The sequence below is a fragment of the Nicotiana sylvestris genome, chromosome 2 (assembly GCF_000393655.2).
Source record: "Nicotiana sylvestris chromosome 2, ASM39365v2, whole genome shotgun sequence".
In the NCBI taxonomy this organism is placed as follows: Eukaryota; Viridiplantae; Streptophyta; class Magnoliopsida; order Solanales; family Solanaceae; genus Nicotiana; species Nicotiana sylvestris.
In genome coordinates, this window is record NC_091058.1 from 106350410 (window position 1) to 106366615 (window position 16206).

Below are 16206 nucleotides of genomic sequence, written 5' to 3' on the forward strand. Positions count from 1 at the left end.
GACGGCACCTCACTCGACTCGCCACCTCGGTACCCTTCTCCATTTTTCCTACTTCTGAACTACAAATGACCTGATTCTTTTATAGTTAAGAATATGTAGGCAGCTTAAATACTAGGGCTCGGTCACAGTCATTTTATCCATCTTTATTTTTTTTTGAACGAGTGTTGGGTTAAAATCAATTACGTTGCTTACTTAATTCTTTGGTCAAAAACTCTTCGAGTTTCTAAGCAAAGGGGGACAGCTATAAGCACGTAATTTTTGACCCGTATGAGTTTAAAAGTTATTTTTAGTATTCTTAGTATTTTCAATATTATTTGATTTTATTTTAATAGAATTTTAGTCTATTTTTATCTTCAATTTTAATTATAAAAAAATAAATTTAAAAACCCAAAAATAGTTTTATTTTTTAATACTTAGTCTTATCTTTAATAGTTTATTTTAATTAATTAAGAGTGATTTTACATATTATAAGTGCTTTATATTATTGTACAAGAAGATTTGGGTCTTTAGTTAATGAATTTTGATTTTTAATCCAACAAGACATAGACCCATCCCAACTCTCACAAGCTTAGCCCAATCTTAATTGACCCATCAGTCATTTGAGCTCGTGACCCATCTGTCCTATCCGACCCAGTCCACTTAAATCCTAGTCATTCATTATCTCCTCATGCAATGGTCAATATTAAATCCCCTAACCATATAAGATTTATATCTTCCACAAACCCTAGACCTTAACCTAGCCGTGCCACCCCTTTCTCCATCCTCTTGCCGCCGCCAGACCCGCTAATCTGCACCAAACCCGCCAAAAAATCAAGCCCACTCCCCCACGTAGTCCCCCTCATCTCTTTCTGCCATGTAGCCTAACAAACTTCTGACAATCGAATCTTCTTCAACCTCACCGCATGCATTTTAGATTTCCCTTGGACGGATTTTGGATCAATGGGAGACGTAAGATTTGGGTGCCTTAAATCCTACCCTTCCATTTGTCTAGATTTGGTCTAGAAGAGTAAATTTCGTTTTTGTGGGGAGTTTTCGGATTTTTGAAAAAAAGTTTTGGATTTCTGGGAGGAGAAGAATATAAACTTCGAGAGTTCTTATAAATATTCTCATTTTTGGAATTTTTCGGATTTTGCATAGAATACTTGGGAAAAAAGGGAGAAGGGAGAAGAAAAGTTTTAGATTTTTTTTTCAATTTTCAGATTTTTCTAAGTTTAGTTTGAATTTCAGAAAAATGAAAATATAAAAAAAAGTATTTTGAGTTTAGATTCTTGTTCGAGTTTTGTTTCCATTTTGAAAAAAATCAGAAAATACACAAAAATATTTGAGCTACTTTTTCTTATTTGATTTGGGTTTCAAATATGGAATCTGATTGAGCCAAGGTTGTTTCGAATTTTCCACTGCGGTCGATTGCCGTTCGAGTTTTCCGGTCTGGGTTCGCGATTCCTATTTGACATTTGTCGTTGTTTTCTTTTCACTGGGATTTTCGATTCAAAGCTTTGTAGCCGAATTTCTACTTTCTACTATTAAGAAGAAATTCACATTTCTCAGGTTCATCTCTCTATTCTTTTGTTTATTTGCTGTTACTATTGTGAATCCAAGCATTGGAAGATCTATTTTAAGATGGGGATTTGAATTACACATGATATAGACCAGTGTTGGTTCCATGCGTTGGTACGTTTAGGTACTCAATCACTATTAAAAGCTGAGCTAGAATCGTTAGGTTCATCTGTTTTGGAAATTTTGCATAGTGTTAAGCTTTCATCAATTTTGGTTCAGCTTAGTTGTGTTCATATTTTTTTCTACTCTAATGCTTGGTTCTGTGTCTTTGTTGAAATTTGCATGTGATTGTTAAGTGTTTATCAAGTAAGAATAATAGTATATGATGTTAACAACATGGAACTAGCGTGAAAATTTTGATTTGCATATTTTGAAATCACAAAATGGATAGAAGTTGATTTACTCAAAGTTCTATGCGTCAGTTTTATCTATGATTTAGTTAGGTGCTTTGGAAATTGCTCTAAGCTCTTTGAAAGGATTTTATATTTATTTATTTAGTTTCTTATTTTTTTTAAAACTAGAAATATTTATCATATTATTTCTTCATAATAAATGGGTAAAATGATCATGAAGTGAGGCTCATTATACGTCCCTTTAGTCATATCTTTTAGTATTTTTTTTGAATCTTTGAAATCATGCCAGTGTTTGGAATTTTGCTGTGGTTTAAGCCTGGATGGATAGTTTTTCTCATAAATAAGTATTTTGTTGGAATTAAAGTGAGGTAAAGAGGTTTTTGTTATTTACAACTAGTTCTCATTGTCATGGTTATTTTTAGGTGAATGGAAAGCATTTTTAGTCATTTGGATTAAGAAATTTGCTAGTTGTGATGAAATGCTTCACAATTTAATATCATTATCTCTACTAAAATTCTCATGTAACGACTCAGCTGGTCGTTTCATGAGTTACAGTCCCGCTCTCCTTATTTCTGCTTCTTTATGTGTTTTCAGCTGTACTTCATCATATCGTGTTGGTTGTTCTGTGTTCAGAGTGGTCATAGAGTGAAATGAGACACTTAGTCTCTTATTTAGAATCTTAAGTTGGAAAAGGCAACTAGATGTTGACTTATGAGTAGAAGGTCTCGGATATGAATTCTGATGGTTTGGATAGCTTCGTTAGGTGATTTTGGACTTAGGAGCGTGTTCAGAATGTATTTTGGAAGTCCGTGATAGATTTAGGCTTGAATTGGCGAAATTGGAAATTTGGCATTTTCCGGTCGGTAGAGGAATTGATATCGGGGTCGGAGTGAAATTCCGAAAATTAGAGTAGGTCCGTTGTATCGGTCATTCGGATGAGGTTTGATAGGTTTTTGTATCGTTTGCGGAATTCGGAAGTTTAGAAATCCTTAGGCTTGAATCCGAGGGTGAGTTAGTGTTTTGATGTTGTTTTGAGTGTTCCGAAGGTCTGAATAAGTTTGAATAGTGGTATATGACTTGTTGGTAGGTTTAGTTAAAGTCTCGAGGGCCTCGGGATGATTTCGGTAGGGTTATTGGAGAGTTGGAAAATTGGAGTTGTAGCTGAAGCTGCTTTTTCCTATTATATCTGCACCTACAAATTGGGGACCGCGGGTGCGAGCCGCAGAAGCGGAAAGGATACCGCAGAAGCAGCATTGGTCGCAGGAGTGGAGGGCTGGACCGCATCTGCGAGCTCGCAGGTGCGAGACCTGGGGCAAAGGTGCGGCGTCTGAGGACTTAAGTGACTTCCGTAGGTGCGGATTTTTGGGTGCAGAAGCGGCCCGCAAGTGCGAGATATTTTCCGCAGATGTGGAAATAGCTAGGCAGAAAGTATAAAAAGCCCTCTTCGCGAATTTCAGCCATTTCTTCACCATTTTTGGATGAGTTGGAGCTTGGGGGTTGTGATTTCAAGAGGGAATTAAGTGTTTTTAGTGAGGTAAGCTACTTGGACCTTCTATCTTGTGTTTATGGCAATTATTCCATTGTTTAATCATGATATTAATGGGAAAATTAGAGAAGAAATTGAGAGATTAGGGCTTGAAATTGGAGAGTTTAAATTGGGTATTTGAGGGGCCATTTTAGGTCCGATTTTGATGATTTTGGTATGTATAGACTCGGGAGTGAAAGGAGTTTCTAGTTTTGCAATTTTTGTTGGATTCCGAGACGTGGACCCGGAGGCCGGGTTTGAGCAAATTCGGGATTTTGGGTTTAATTTGATAATTTTCATGTGGGTTTTGTTCCTTTGGTATGTATTCATGATATGATTATAATTTTGGATAGATTCGGAGAGATTGGAGGCCAAGTCGAGAGGCAAGAGCATTGCAGAGTAGGTCTTCGTCTGGTTCGAGGTAAGTAACGATTGTAAATCTAGATCTGAGGGTATGAAACTCGGAATTTCGTACTAAGTTTGATGAATGAGGTGATGCACATGTTAGGTGACGGACGTGTGGGCGTACACTAGTAAGAATTGTGACTTGGTCTGTCCCATGGCAACTGTAGAGTTGCATATTTTGATAAACTCTATATGAAATCTATGTGTTTAGAAATAATTCTGTTAACTTGGTTGAATGCCATGTTTGGGGCCTTGTGCCGTACTGTTTGGACCCTCAGGGGTATTTTACTACTATTCTCACACTGTTTTAATTCGAAAGAATATCCTCAGTCATGATTTTTACCTGTTTATTGTTTGATTCAGTTTCATTACTCTACCTTCAAATATATGAAAACTGTTTGGGTTGAATTCCCTGATTTTTCACTTAAATGCCCGAGTGGTTGTGAGGTTGATGACTGAGAGAGGCTGAGGGCTTGATGGTGAGGATTATATAATTATGGATCGGGCTGCACGCTGCAGCGATATGTTGGATCCGGCTGCATGCCGCAGTGATATAGCGCTTTGCTGTAAGAGCCCTTCCGGAGTCTGCACACCCCCCATTGAGCGCAGTCGATTATATATTTATGGATCGGCTACACGCGGCGGCGGTTATTATGAGATATCTATTGAGCGGGAGTGCTGAGTGTGAGTGCTAATTGATTAGAATTGAGTCACGAGTGACTGTGAGGCTTGCCAAAGGACTATATATATGAGTGATACTTTGCCCGAGGGACTTATTTATGAAATTACCGTTTCACTCTTCTTTTATACTGAGCAACAACAACAACATACCCAGTAAAATCCTACTAGTAGGGTCTGGGGAGAGTAGAGTGTACGCAGACCTTACCCCTACCCCGAAAAGCGTAGAGAGGCTGTTTCCAGGAGACTCTCGGCTCAACAAGAGAGACAATAATATCAGGAAAGAAATAAAAGAAAAGGCATGTAACAACAAAAGATGCCAGAAAGAAAATTATAACAACGAATAAGGGAAAGGACAATAACACAAAACTATGCAACCAACCATGTGAACATAGCATAGACCGCTAAAAAACCTAAACAAAACTCTATCAGTCTGAGCCTCTATTAAAAATGTTGAACAAATGTTTTAAACAACTTTCATTGAAACTGGAGTTTTTACGAGATGTTCGAAATTGAGTTACTGATTTGACTTTGTACTTTTTCCACTAAGATTTTTATGTTATGAGATGTATATAATTTTAAATGCTCGTCACTACACTCAGCCTTTATTTATAATTGTTACTTACTGAGTTGGCGTACTCACGTTACTCCCTACATCTTGTGTGCAGACCAGGTACCAGGGCATCCGAGTGAGAGTTGTTCCTTCCTTCAGAGCATTTCCGGAGTTAGCAAGGTAGTTGCACAGCGTCTAAAGCCTTTCCTTTCTCGCTCCTATATATTAGTATTTGTTTTTATCAGACACATCTTGTATTGAGTAGACAGTACCAGATTGTATTTTAGTGGCTCATGACTAGTGATACCGGGATCGGGCAGTGGTTGATGTTTCGCATATTTGATTCCGCTTGTTTTGAAATGTTTAAACGAAAGATTGTTGATAATATCTTATTAGTAAATGAATTAAGAAAAGACCTGTTTATGTTGTAAATATCGAATCGGCTATCCTAGTACTGCGATAGGCGCCATCACAATCGGGGTGGTTTAGGGTCGTGACAAGTTGGTATCAGAGCCTAAGTTACATAGGTCTCACCAGTCATGAGCATGTTTAGTAGAGTCTTGCGGATTAGTACAGAGACATCTGTACTTATCTTCGAGAGGCTGCAGAACCTTTAGGAAAAACTTCACATTCTTGAATTCCTATCGTGCGAATCTGTTGATTCTGGTAACTAAACTTCTGTTATTCTATTCTTTCACAAATGGTGAGGACACATGCTACCGGTTAGGATGAACGACCACCAGTACCACCAGATGGGGCCACTAGAGGATGAGGTCGCAGTCGAGGTCGTGGTAGGATTAGGGGTGTAGCCTGCACAGCCGCTAGGGCAGCACCTGCAGATCCACCAGCTGCCCCAGTTCACGATCAGGTTCCAGTTGTGGACGTTCCAGCAGGACTAGCTCAGGTATCGGTTGTGCCGATTGTTATTCCAGGCCTTCAAGAGGTCCTAGCCCAGATTCTATCAGTGTGCACTGGCCTGGCTCAGGCTGTCTCAGTTACTACGGTCGTAGCTACTTCTCAGGCCGGGGGAGGCACCCAAACTCCCGCCGCTCGCACACCTGAGCAGGTTGTGCCGGGACTTCAGACGCTAGGGGCACCTCCAGCCCAGCCGGTTATGCTTGGTCAAGATTATGTGGTACCAGTTATGCCTGACGACGAGCAGCGTCGATTGGAGAGGTTTGGTAGACTTCATCCTCCGACTTTTAGTGGTGTGGAAGGCGAGGATGCCCAGGGTTTCTTGGAGAAGTGTTAGAGGATGCTTCGGACCGCAGGTATTTTGGAGACCAGTGGGGTCTCGTTCACTACTTTTTAGTTTTCAGGAGCTGCCTTTACTTGGTGGGAGGCTTTTGAGAGGCGTAGGCCTGTTGGCGTAACTCCCCTTACCTGGCAGCAGTTCTTCGCTCTCTTTTTGGAGAAACAAGTGCCACAGTCTTGTAGGGAGGAGCTGCACAGGCAGTTCGAGCAGTTGCGTTAGGATGATATGACTGTGACATAGTATGAGATGAGATTTTCAGAGCTAGCTCATCATGCTGTTTGGTTAGTTCCTACAGATAGGGAGAGGATCAGGAGGTTTATGGATGTCCTCACATATCAGCTTCGGATTCTCATGACCAGCGAGAGCATGTTAGGTGCTACTTTTGAGCAGGTTGTTGATATTGCCCGAGAGATTGAGTCAGTTCGTCGCCAGGAGTGAGATGAGAGGGATGCCAAGAGGTCTCGGAGATTTGGTAGTTTTGATGGTGCTCATTTGAGGATCCAGTTTCAGCACGATAGAGGTTGTCCATTCAGATAAGCTCAGTCAGCTCGCCCAGTTCATTGTGGGGCATCATGGGGCCATGCTTCCCACAGTTCTCATCAGGGCCATTCATCACTTAGTGCCCTTCTAGCCCAGAGTTCGTCCCGTGCTCCATTAGTTAAGGGCTCTTCCATGCCAGGTTCTTCTACTAGTCATCCCGGTGCTAGGGGTTCCCTTCAGTCCCAGTGCCCCGTACTAGGGAGTTGTTATGAGTGTGGAGAGTTTGGGCATATGAGGAGACAATGTCCTCGTCTTCATGGGGTCCATCTAAACAGAGGAGTCAGCCCTCGACTTCAGCTCCAATTACTTCACCACCCACCCAGGCAGCTAGGGGTGGGGGTCAGTCAGTTAGCGGTCGCCCTAGAGGAAGAGGTCGATCAGGTGGTGGTTAGGCCCATTTCTATGCACTCCCAGCCAGACCAAATGTTATTCCTTCAGATGCCGTGATTATATGTATTGTCTCAGTTTTCCACAGAGATGCCTCTGTGTTATTTGATCCTACTTCCATTTTTTCATATGTGTCATCGTATTTTGCTCGTTATTTGGATATGCCCGTGTGTCTCTTGTTTCATCTGTTCATGTATCTACTCCGGTGGGTGATACTATTATTGTGGACCGCATATATCGGTCGTGTCTGGTGACCATTAGGGGTTTGGAGTCCCGAGTGGACCTCCATTAGGGATTTTGATGTGATATTAGGCATGGATTGGCTATCTCTATGTCATGCTATTTTGGACTATCATGCTAAGACAGTGATGTTAGGCTGGGTGTGCCAAAGATTGAGTGGCGAGGTTCGACTGATTTTGTTCCCAGTAGAGTGATTTCGTTTTTGAAGGCCCAAAAGATGGTTGGGAAGGGTTGCCTTTCTTGTTTGGCCTTCGTGAGGGATGTTAGTATAGAGACTCTTACTATTGATTCAGTCCCGGTGGTGAGGGACTTTCCAGATATGTTTCCTGCAAACCTACCGGGCATGCCACCAGACAGGGATATTAACTTCGGTATTGATTGGTGCCGGGCACTCAGCCCATTTCTATTCCACCGTATCGTATGGCACCGACGGAGTTGAAGGAGCAGCTTCAGGAACTCCTTGATAAGGGGTTTATTCGGCCTAGTGTGTCGCCTTGGGGTGCGCCTGTTCTATTTGTGAAGAAAAAAGATGGCACGATGATGATGTGCGTTGATTACAGGCAGTTGAACAAAGTTACAATCAAGAACAAGTATCCTTTTCCTCGTATTGATGATTTATTTGACCAATTTTAGGGAGCGAGGGTGTTCTCCAAGATTGATCTTCGGTTAGGGTATCACCAGTTGAAGATCAGGGACTCAGATATTCTTAAGACGGTTTTCAGGACCCGATACGGTCATTATGAGCTCTTTGTGATGTCTTTTGGGCTGACCAATGCCCCAACAACGTTGATGCATTCGATGAACAATGTGTTTCGGCCTTATCTCGACTCGTTTGTTATTATATTTGTTGATGATATTCTAGTATACTCGCGTAGTTAGAAGGAGCACGCTGGGCATTTATTGTATTGCAGCGGTTGAGGGAGGAGAAGCTTTATGCAAAGTTCTCCAAGTGTGAGTTTTGGCTCAGTTCAGTGGCTTTCTTGGGGCAGGTGGTGTCCAGTGAGGGTATTCAGGTTGATCCGAAGAAGATAGAGGTGGTTCCGGGTTGGCCCAGATCGTCCTCAGCCACTGAGATTCGCAGCTTTCATGGTTTGGCGGGTTATTACCGTCGGTTCATTCAGGGATTTTCATCTATTGCATCACCCTTGACCAAATTGACTCAAAAGGGTGGTCTATTCAGGTGGTCGGATGAGTGTGAGGCAAGCTTCCAGAAGCTCAAGACTGTTTTGACCACATCTCCAGTGTTAGTTTTGCCATAAGCTTCAGGTTCATACACAATATATTGTGATGCATCTAGAGTTGGTATTGGGTGTGTGTTGATGTATGATGGTAGAGTGATTGCTTATGTTTCTCATCAGTTAAAGCCCCATGAGAAGAACTACCATGTTTATGATTTGGAGTTGGATGCCATTGTTCATGCGTTGAAGATTTGGAGGCATTATGTCTATGGTGTGTTTTGTGAGGTGTTTACTGATTATCGTAGCCTCCAGCACTTGTTCAAGCAGAAGGATCTCAATTTGAGGCAGCGGAGATGGTTGGAGCTGCTAAAGGATTATGATATCACTATCTTTTACCATTCGGGGAAGGCTAATGTAGTGGTCGATGCCTTGAGTAGGAAGGCGGTGAGTATGGGCTGTTTGGCGTATGTTCCTGTCAGGGAGAGACCTCTTGCAGTTGATGTTCAGGCCTTGGCCAATTGGTTTGTAAGGTTGGATATTTCGGAGCCCAGTCGGATCCTAGCTTGTGTGGTTTCTCGGTCTTCCTTGTTTGATCGCATCAGAGAGCGCCAGTAACTGATGATCCTCATTTGCTTGTCCTCAAGGACAGAGTACAACACGACGATGCCAGATATGTGACTATTGGTGATGATGGGGTATTGAGGATGCAGGGTCGGATATGTGTGCCCAATGTGGATGGGCTTTGGGAGTTGATTCTGGAGGAGGCTCATAGCTCACGATATTCCATCCATTCGGGTGCCGTAAAGATGTATCAAGATTTGAGACAACACTACTGGTGAAGGAGAATGAAGAAAGATATAGTGGGATTTGTAGCTCGGTGTCTCAATTGTCAGCAGGTGAAATATGAGCATCAGAAATCAGGTGGCTTACTTCAGCAGATGGATATTCCAGAGTGGAAGTGGGAGCGGATCACCATGGATTTCGTAGTTGGACTCCCACAGACTTTGAGGAAGTTCGATGCTATTTGAGTGGTTGTGGATCGACTGACCAAGTCCGCGCCCTTCATTCCTGTGTGTACTATCTATTTTTTAGAGCGATTAGCAGGGATTTATATCCGAGTGATTGTTCGCCTATATGGTGTCCCAGTTTCCATCATTTTGGATAGAGGTACTCAGTTTACGCCGCAGTTTTGGAGGGCCATGCAACGAGAGTTGGGTACTTAGGTTGAGATGAGCACAACTTTTCACCCTCAGACGAACGGGTAGTCCGAGCGCACTATTCATATATTGGAGGACATGTTGTGCGCTTGTGTCATTGATTTTGGGGGTTCATGGGATCAGTTTCTACAGCTCGCGAAGTTTGCATATAACAACAGTTATCAGTCGAGTATTTAGATGGCTCAATATGAGGCTTTATATGTGAGACGGTATAGATCTCCAATAGGATGGTTTAAGCCGGGCTAGGCTAGGCTTTTGGGGACAAACTTAGTGCAGGATGCTTTGGACAAGGTGAAAGTGATTTAGGAGCGGCTTCGTACATCGCAGTCAAGACAAAAGAGTTATGTTGATAGGAAGGTTCGTGATGTGTTGTACATGGTTGGGGAGAAGGTTCTACTGAAGGTTTCACCCATGAAAGGTGTTATGAGGTCTGGGAAGAAGGGTAAATTGAGTCCTTAGTTCATTGGGCCTTTTGAGGTACTTCGGAGGATTAGGGAGGTGGCTTATGAGCCTGCTTTACCACCTAGCGTGTTGAGTGTGCATCCGGTATTTCATGTTTCTATGATCCGGAAGTATATTGACGATCCGTCTCATGTTTTGGATTTTAGCACGATTAAGTTAGACGATGATTTGACTTATGATGTGGAGCCAGTGGCTATTTTGGAGTAGGAGGTCCGAAAGTTGAGATCAAAGGATATAGCTTCAGTGAAAGTGCAGTGGAGAGGTCGGCCCGTGGAGGAGGCCACCTGGGAGACCGAGCGGGAGATGTGGAACATATATCCTCACCTATTTGAGGTTCCAGGTATGTTTCTTGACCCGTTCGAGGATGAACATTTGTTTAAGAGGGGGAGGATGTAACGACCCAGCCGGTCGTTTCATGAGTTACAGTCCTGTTATCCCCATTTCTTCTTCTTTATGTGTTGTTCAGCTGTATTTCATCATATCGTGTTGGTTGTTCTGTGTGTGGAGTGGTCATGGAGTGAAATGAGACACTTAGTCTCTTATTTAGAAGCTTAAGTTGGAAAAGTCGACTGGATTTTGACTTATGAGTAGAAAGTCTCAGAGGTAAATTCTGATGATTCAGATAGCTTCATTAGGTGATTTTGGACTTAGGAGTGTGATCGGAATGTATTTTGGATGTCCGTGATAGATTTAGGCTTGAATTTACAAAATTGGAAATTTGGCATTTTCCGACCGATAGAGGAAATCTTGATATCGGGGTCAGAATGGAATTCTAGAAATTGGAGTAGGTCCGTTATGTCATTTGTGACGTGTGTGCAAAATTTCAGGTCATTCGAATGAGGTTTGATAGGTTTTTGTATTGTTTGTAGAATTCGAAAGTTTAGAAATCTTTAGGCTTGAATCATAGGGTGATTTGGTATTTTGATGTTGTTTTGAGTGTTCCGAAGGTTTGAATAAGTTTGAATAATGGTATATGACTTGTTGGTAGGTTTGGTTGAGGTCTCGATGGCCTTGGGATGATTTCGACGGGTTATTAGAGAGTTGGAAAATTGGAGTTGTAGCTGAAGCTGTTGTTTTCTGTCATAACCATACTTGTGGATTGGGGACCGTAGGTGCGAGCCGTAGAAGCAGAAAGGAGACCGCAGAAGAGGCATTGGTCGCAGGAGCGGAGGGCTGGACCGCATCTGCGAGCCCGCAGGTGAGAGACTTGGGGCGTAGGTGCAGCATCTGAGGACTTAAGTGACTTCCGCAGGTGCGGATTTTTGGGCGCAAAAACGGCCTGCATGTGCGAGATATTGTTCGCAGATGCGGAAATAGCTGGGCAGAACATATAAAAAGCCCTCTCCGCGAATTTCAGCCATTTCTTCACCATTTTTGGACGAGTTGGAGCTTGGGGGCTGTGATTTCAAGAGGGAATTAAGTGTTTTTAGTGAGGTAAACTGCTTGGACCTTGTATCTTGTGTTTATGGCAATTATTCCATTGTTGAATCATGATATTAATGGGAAAATTAGAGAAAAAATTGGGAGATTAAGGCTTGAAATTGGAGAGTTTAAATTGGAGATTTGAGGGGCCATTTGAGGTACGATTTTGATGATTTTGGTATGTATAGACTCGGGAGTGAAAGAAGTTTCTAGTTTTGTAATTTTTGTTGGATTCCGAGACATGGACCCGGGGGTTGATTTAGAGCAAATTCGGGATTTTGGGTCTAATTTGATAATTTTCATATGGGTTTTGTTCCTTTGGCATGTATTGATGATATGATTCTGAGTTTGGATATATTCAGGGCGATTGGAGGCCGAGTCAAGAGGCAAGAGCATTGCGGAGTAGATCTTCATCCGGTTCGAGGTAAGTAACGATTTTAAATCTAGATCTGAGGGTATGAAACCCCCAAATTTCGTACTAATTTTTATAAATGAGGTGACACACATGCTAGGTGATGGGCGTATGGGCGTACACCGGTAGGGATTGTGAATTGGTCCATCCCGTGGCAAGTGTAGAGTTGCATAATTTTGATAAACACTATATGAAATCTATGTGTTTAGAAATAATTCCGTTAGCTTGGGCTGAATGCCATGTTTGGGGCCTTGTGCCGTACTGTTTGGACCCTCAGGGGTATTTTACTACTATCCTCACATTGTTTTGATTCGAAAGCATATCCTCAGTCATGATTTTTACCTGTTTATTGTTTGATTCAGTTTCATTACTCTACCTTCAAATATATGAAAACTGTTTGGGCTGAGTTCCATGATTTTTAATTGAAATGCCCGAGTGGCTGTGAGGTTGATGATTAAGAGAGGCCGAGGGCCTGATAGTGAGGATATATAATTATGGATCGGGATGCACGCCGCAGCGATATATATATATCTGTGTGTGTGTGTGGATCGGGCTACACGCCGCAATGATATATTGGATCGGGCTGCACGCCGCAGCGATATAGCGCTTGGGTTGTAGGAGCCCCTCTAGAGTCTGCACACCCCAAGTGAGCACAGTCAACTATATATTTATGGATCGGATTGCACGTGGTGGCGGTTATTATGAGATAACTATTGAGCAGGAGTGCTGATTGATGATAATTGAGTCACGAGTGACTGAGAGGCTTGCCGAGGGGCTATATATATGAGTGATACTTTGCCCGAGGGGCTTGTTTTATGAAATTACTGTTTCACTTTTCTTTTATAGCCTCTATTGAAAATGTTGAACAAATGTTTTAAACAACTTTTATTGAAACTGGAATCTTTACGAGATGTTCGGAATTGAGTTACTGATTTTACTTTGTTCTTTTTCCACTGAGATTTTTAAGTTACGAGATGTATATGATTTTAAATGCTCATCATTGTACTCAGCTTTTATTTATAATTGTTACTTACTGAGTTGGCGTACTCACGTTACTCCCTGCACCTTGTGTGCAAATCTAGGTGCCAGGGTCCGAGTGAGAGCTGTTCTTTCCTTCAGAGCATTTCCGGAGTTAGGAAGGCAGCTACACGGCTTCTGCAGCCTTGCCTTTCTCGTTCCTATCTTTTAGGATTTGTTTTTATCAGACTCCTCTTGTATTGAGTAGACATACCAGATTGTATTTTAGTGGCTCATGACTAGCGATATCGGGATCGGGCAGTGGTTGATGTTTCGCATATTGTTTCCGCTTGTTTTGAAATGTTTAAACGAAAGATTGGTGATAATATCTGATTAGTAAATGAATTAAGAAAAGACCTATTTATGTTGTAAATGTCGAATAGGCTAGCCTAGTATTGCGATAGGCGACATCACGACCGGGGTGATTTAGGGTCGTGACATCTCAGTTGTCATATGTCTGAATCTTGGTAAAGACTTTAATGATATCATTTTGTTTAATGTGCTATCAAGCAGTAAATCACCTTAGTTCTCTGTTAGTGTAATTTGATAAAAGTTGGAGTAAAAAGGGAGTAAACCGATTAATTCTCGCAACTAATTTGTAAGTTCTCAGAGACGGGATGCAGCTATGAGTTGAGGTTTAATATTAAAATGATAGAGGAATGGGGCGGTGATAGGAATATATTAGAATGGCTATTCCCATGGCTTTAATTCACTTTTCCTTACTTTATTATTATTTTGTTTTAGTTTTCATTAGCTTTTATCTTCATTAAATATTTGTCTGCTTTGTCTGCCTTACCTTGCTAATATGTTTTTTGGATATAAAATCATTCGTATGATGGATGGTTGGGCTATGGAATGTGAACTTAAACATGGGAAAGAAATTGGACCTTAAATATCTTACTATTATTCAATTTCTTTTTAATATCGCTAGTAACATGTTTAGGCCGATCACACCCGGGTAGGCAACTTTTAGGATATTTTTTTCTGCATCAGAGGCATAAGGTCGTTCCCTTTAGTTAATATTCAGGGGAATACCCCACAGATTTTGTATATATTTATCCGAGGGATGTTCCATAGTGAATGTAATCGGAGGCAGTAACGGACGTCATGGAATGAGCATAGTGTAGACTTTTAGTATTTTTTTTCTTATTTATTCTCTTTTCTTATATTTAGGTTGGGACATCTTCGAGCCTCTTTTGTGTTTATTTTGCTTTTGTGTGTTTTTCCTCTATTAGAATACTCTTTAAAGCCAACTTGATCAAGTACGCATGCGTATTAGTTATAGAATTCGGGGAATTCCTAACACCTTTACCCTAAGTCAAATGAACCTCCTTACTTGGAATCTCTGGTGCAGTAAGTTTTAGAGTCAAATGTGTTTTGAAGGAAAATCATTTTTTTAAATGGTGACTTGGCACATCAAAACCAAATGTCAAGTGGCGATTTTGAAAAATTCTTTGAAACACAATCTTTTGTCACTTTCATATTGTAAAACTTTTTGAGCTTTAAAATCTTTTTATCTTTTTAAAGGGGTTAAGGTGTAAAAAGGGGTGTGACAAAAGGTGCTCCAGGACTTGGCCTTATAATGCCATCTATAGTTTCAGGAAAACTGGAAGGTTTTTTTTTGACTCAGATTGGGAGGGCTATCTGCAGACCAGAAGATCAGTTATAGGCTACTTGGTGAAGTTTAAGAATGCACTAATTTTATGGAAGTCAAAGAAATAAGAGGCAGCGGCTAGAAGATCTATAGAGGCAGAGTTTAGGAGCATGGCCTCAGCAGTTGTTGAACTTACCTAGCTTACAGGTCTATTCGAGGAGTTAGGTATGGAGATTGAGTTACCTATAACTCTTAATTGTGACATTAAAACTGCTATCCAAATAGCAGCCAATCCTATATTTCATGAAAGGACCAAACACATTGATATTTATTGCTATTTTATTCGCGAGAAGATAGTACAAGGACTGATCAAAACACATCATGTGTCCACCAAAGAGCAGCATGCTGATCTCCTTACAAAGAGCCTTGGTCGAGTGCAACATGACTACTTAATGTCCAAGTTGAGGCTGAAAGATATCTTTCAACCATCAGCTTGAGGAGGGGGGTTGAGCTAAGAGTTATTGATAGCTGTGTACAGCTAATTTATATGTAATAAGTTAGTGGTATGGTTAGTCGGTAGTTAGGAGTTAAATAATACAAAGTTAGGCGGTTAAGTAGTTGAGTAGTATAAATGTACAGTCGCTTTCCATTTTTCTGTTATGCAATTATACAGTAACAAGAGCACAACTACTCCTTTGCTTTCCTTTACTTCTTCTCAGCTTTCATCGCCATAGCTAGGAGTAGAATCTAGTGTTCATCAGTTATGCTATAGAAAACAAAGAGAACCGACCATGTAATACCATGCTCAATTAAAGTTATTTGATTAATGAATTCAGTCGTTGATGTTTTATACTTCAATACCACACAGGGGAAGGATGATTTGTGTGGTACCCAATTTTCACTTAACTTGATTATAGAAGGACCTGGTTCTTCTATGTGTTCCAACTACTACTGTTGTGGAATAATAAATACAGAAAACAAAGAACACAAAAATTTTAGGTGGAAAACACCTGGCTCAAAAGGTGAAAAAACCACGACATACCTTCCAGTATGATTTTTCCAAACTCTCTACTAAAATCACTGAGCCAAAAACTGCATTTACAAAAACTCTTTTGTAAATCTAGGATTAACTCTAATCCCGTTGTAGCACACAGCCTCAAACTGTTGCGACAACTTCTAGTTAACTCTAACTTCTAGGTACTTAATACAATTACTTCTATATAAGCTGAAAGGTACAATGTAAAATCACCTACTACAATTGAACTCGAATAAAAGATAGACACTTGGAACTGGTTCTTCTATCTGGTTCAAGTGGCTTCAGGTTTGCACGCTTGAATCACACATAAATTGCTTGCAAAATTGCCTTGCTATTTTGCTCTCAATTCACGTTTTACTTCTGCTTATGCGCATT

At 41.1% G+C, this 16206-nt stretch overlaps 1 long non-coding RNA gene across 9 annotated transcripts; it reads left to right on the top strand.

Annotated features, from left to right (window-relative positions):
• Positions 1–696: 696 nt before the first annotated feature.
• LOC104221791 (uncharacterized) lies at positions 697–15498 on the top strand. Of its 9 annotated transcripts, none has more exons than XR_011405454.1 (4): positions 697–1548; positions 5187–5251; positions 12135–12196; positions 14797–15498. It is a non-coding gene; the product is annotated as an uncharacterized lncRNA (long non-coding RNA). The 9 variants fall into 9 exon arrangements; XR_709823.2 differs by lacking the exon at positions 14797–15498 and adding an exon at positions 13267–13646; XR_011405453.1 differs by lacking the exon at positions 14797–15498 and adding an exon at positions 12285–13249.
• Positions 15499–16206: the final 708 nt, after the last annotated feature.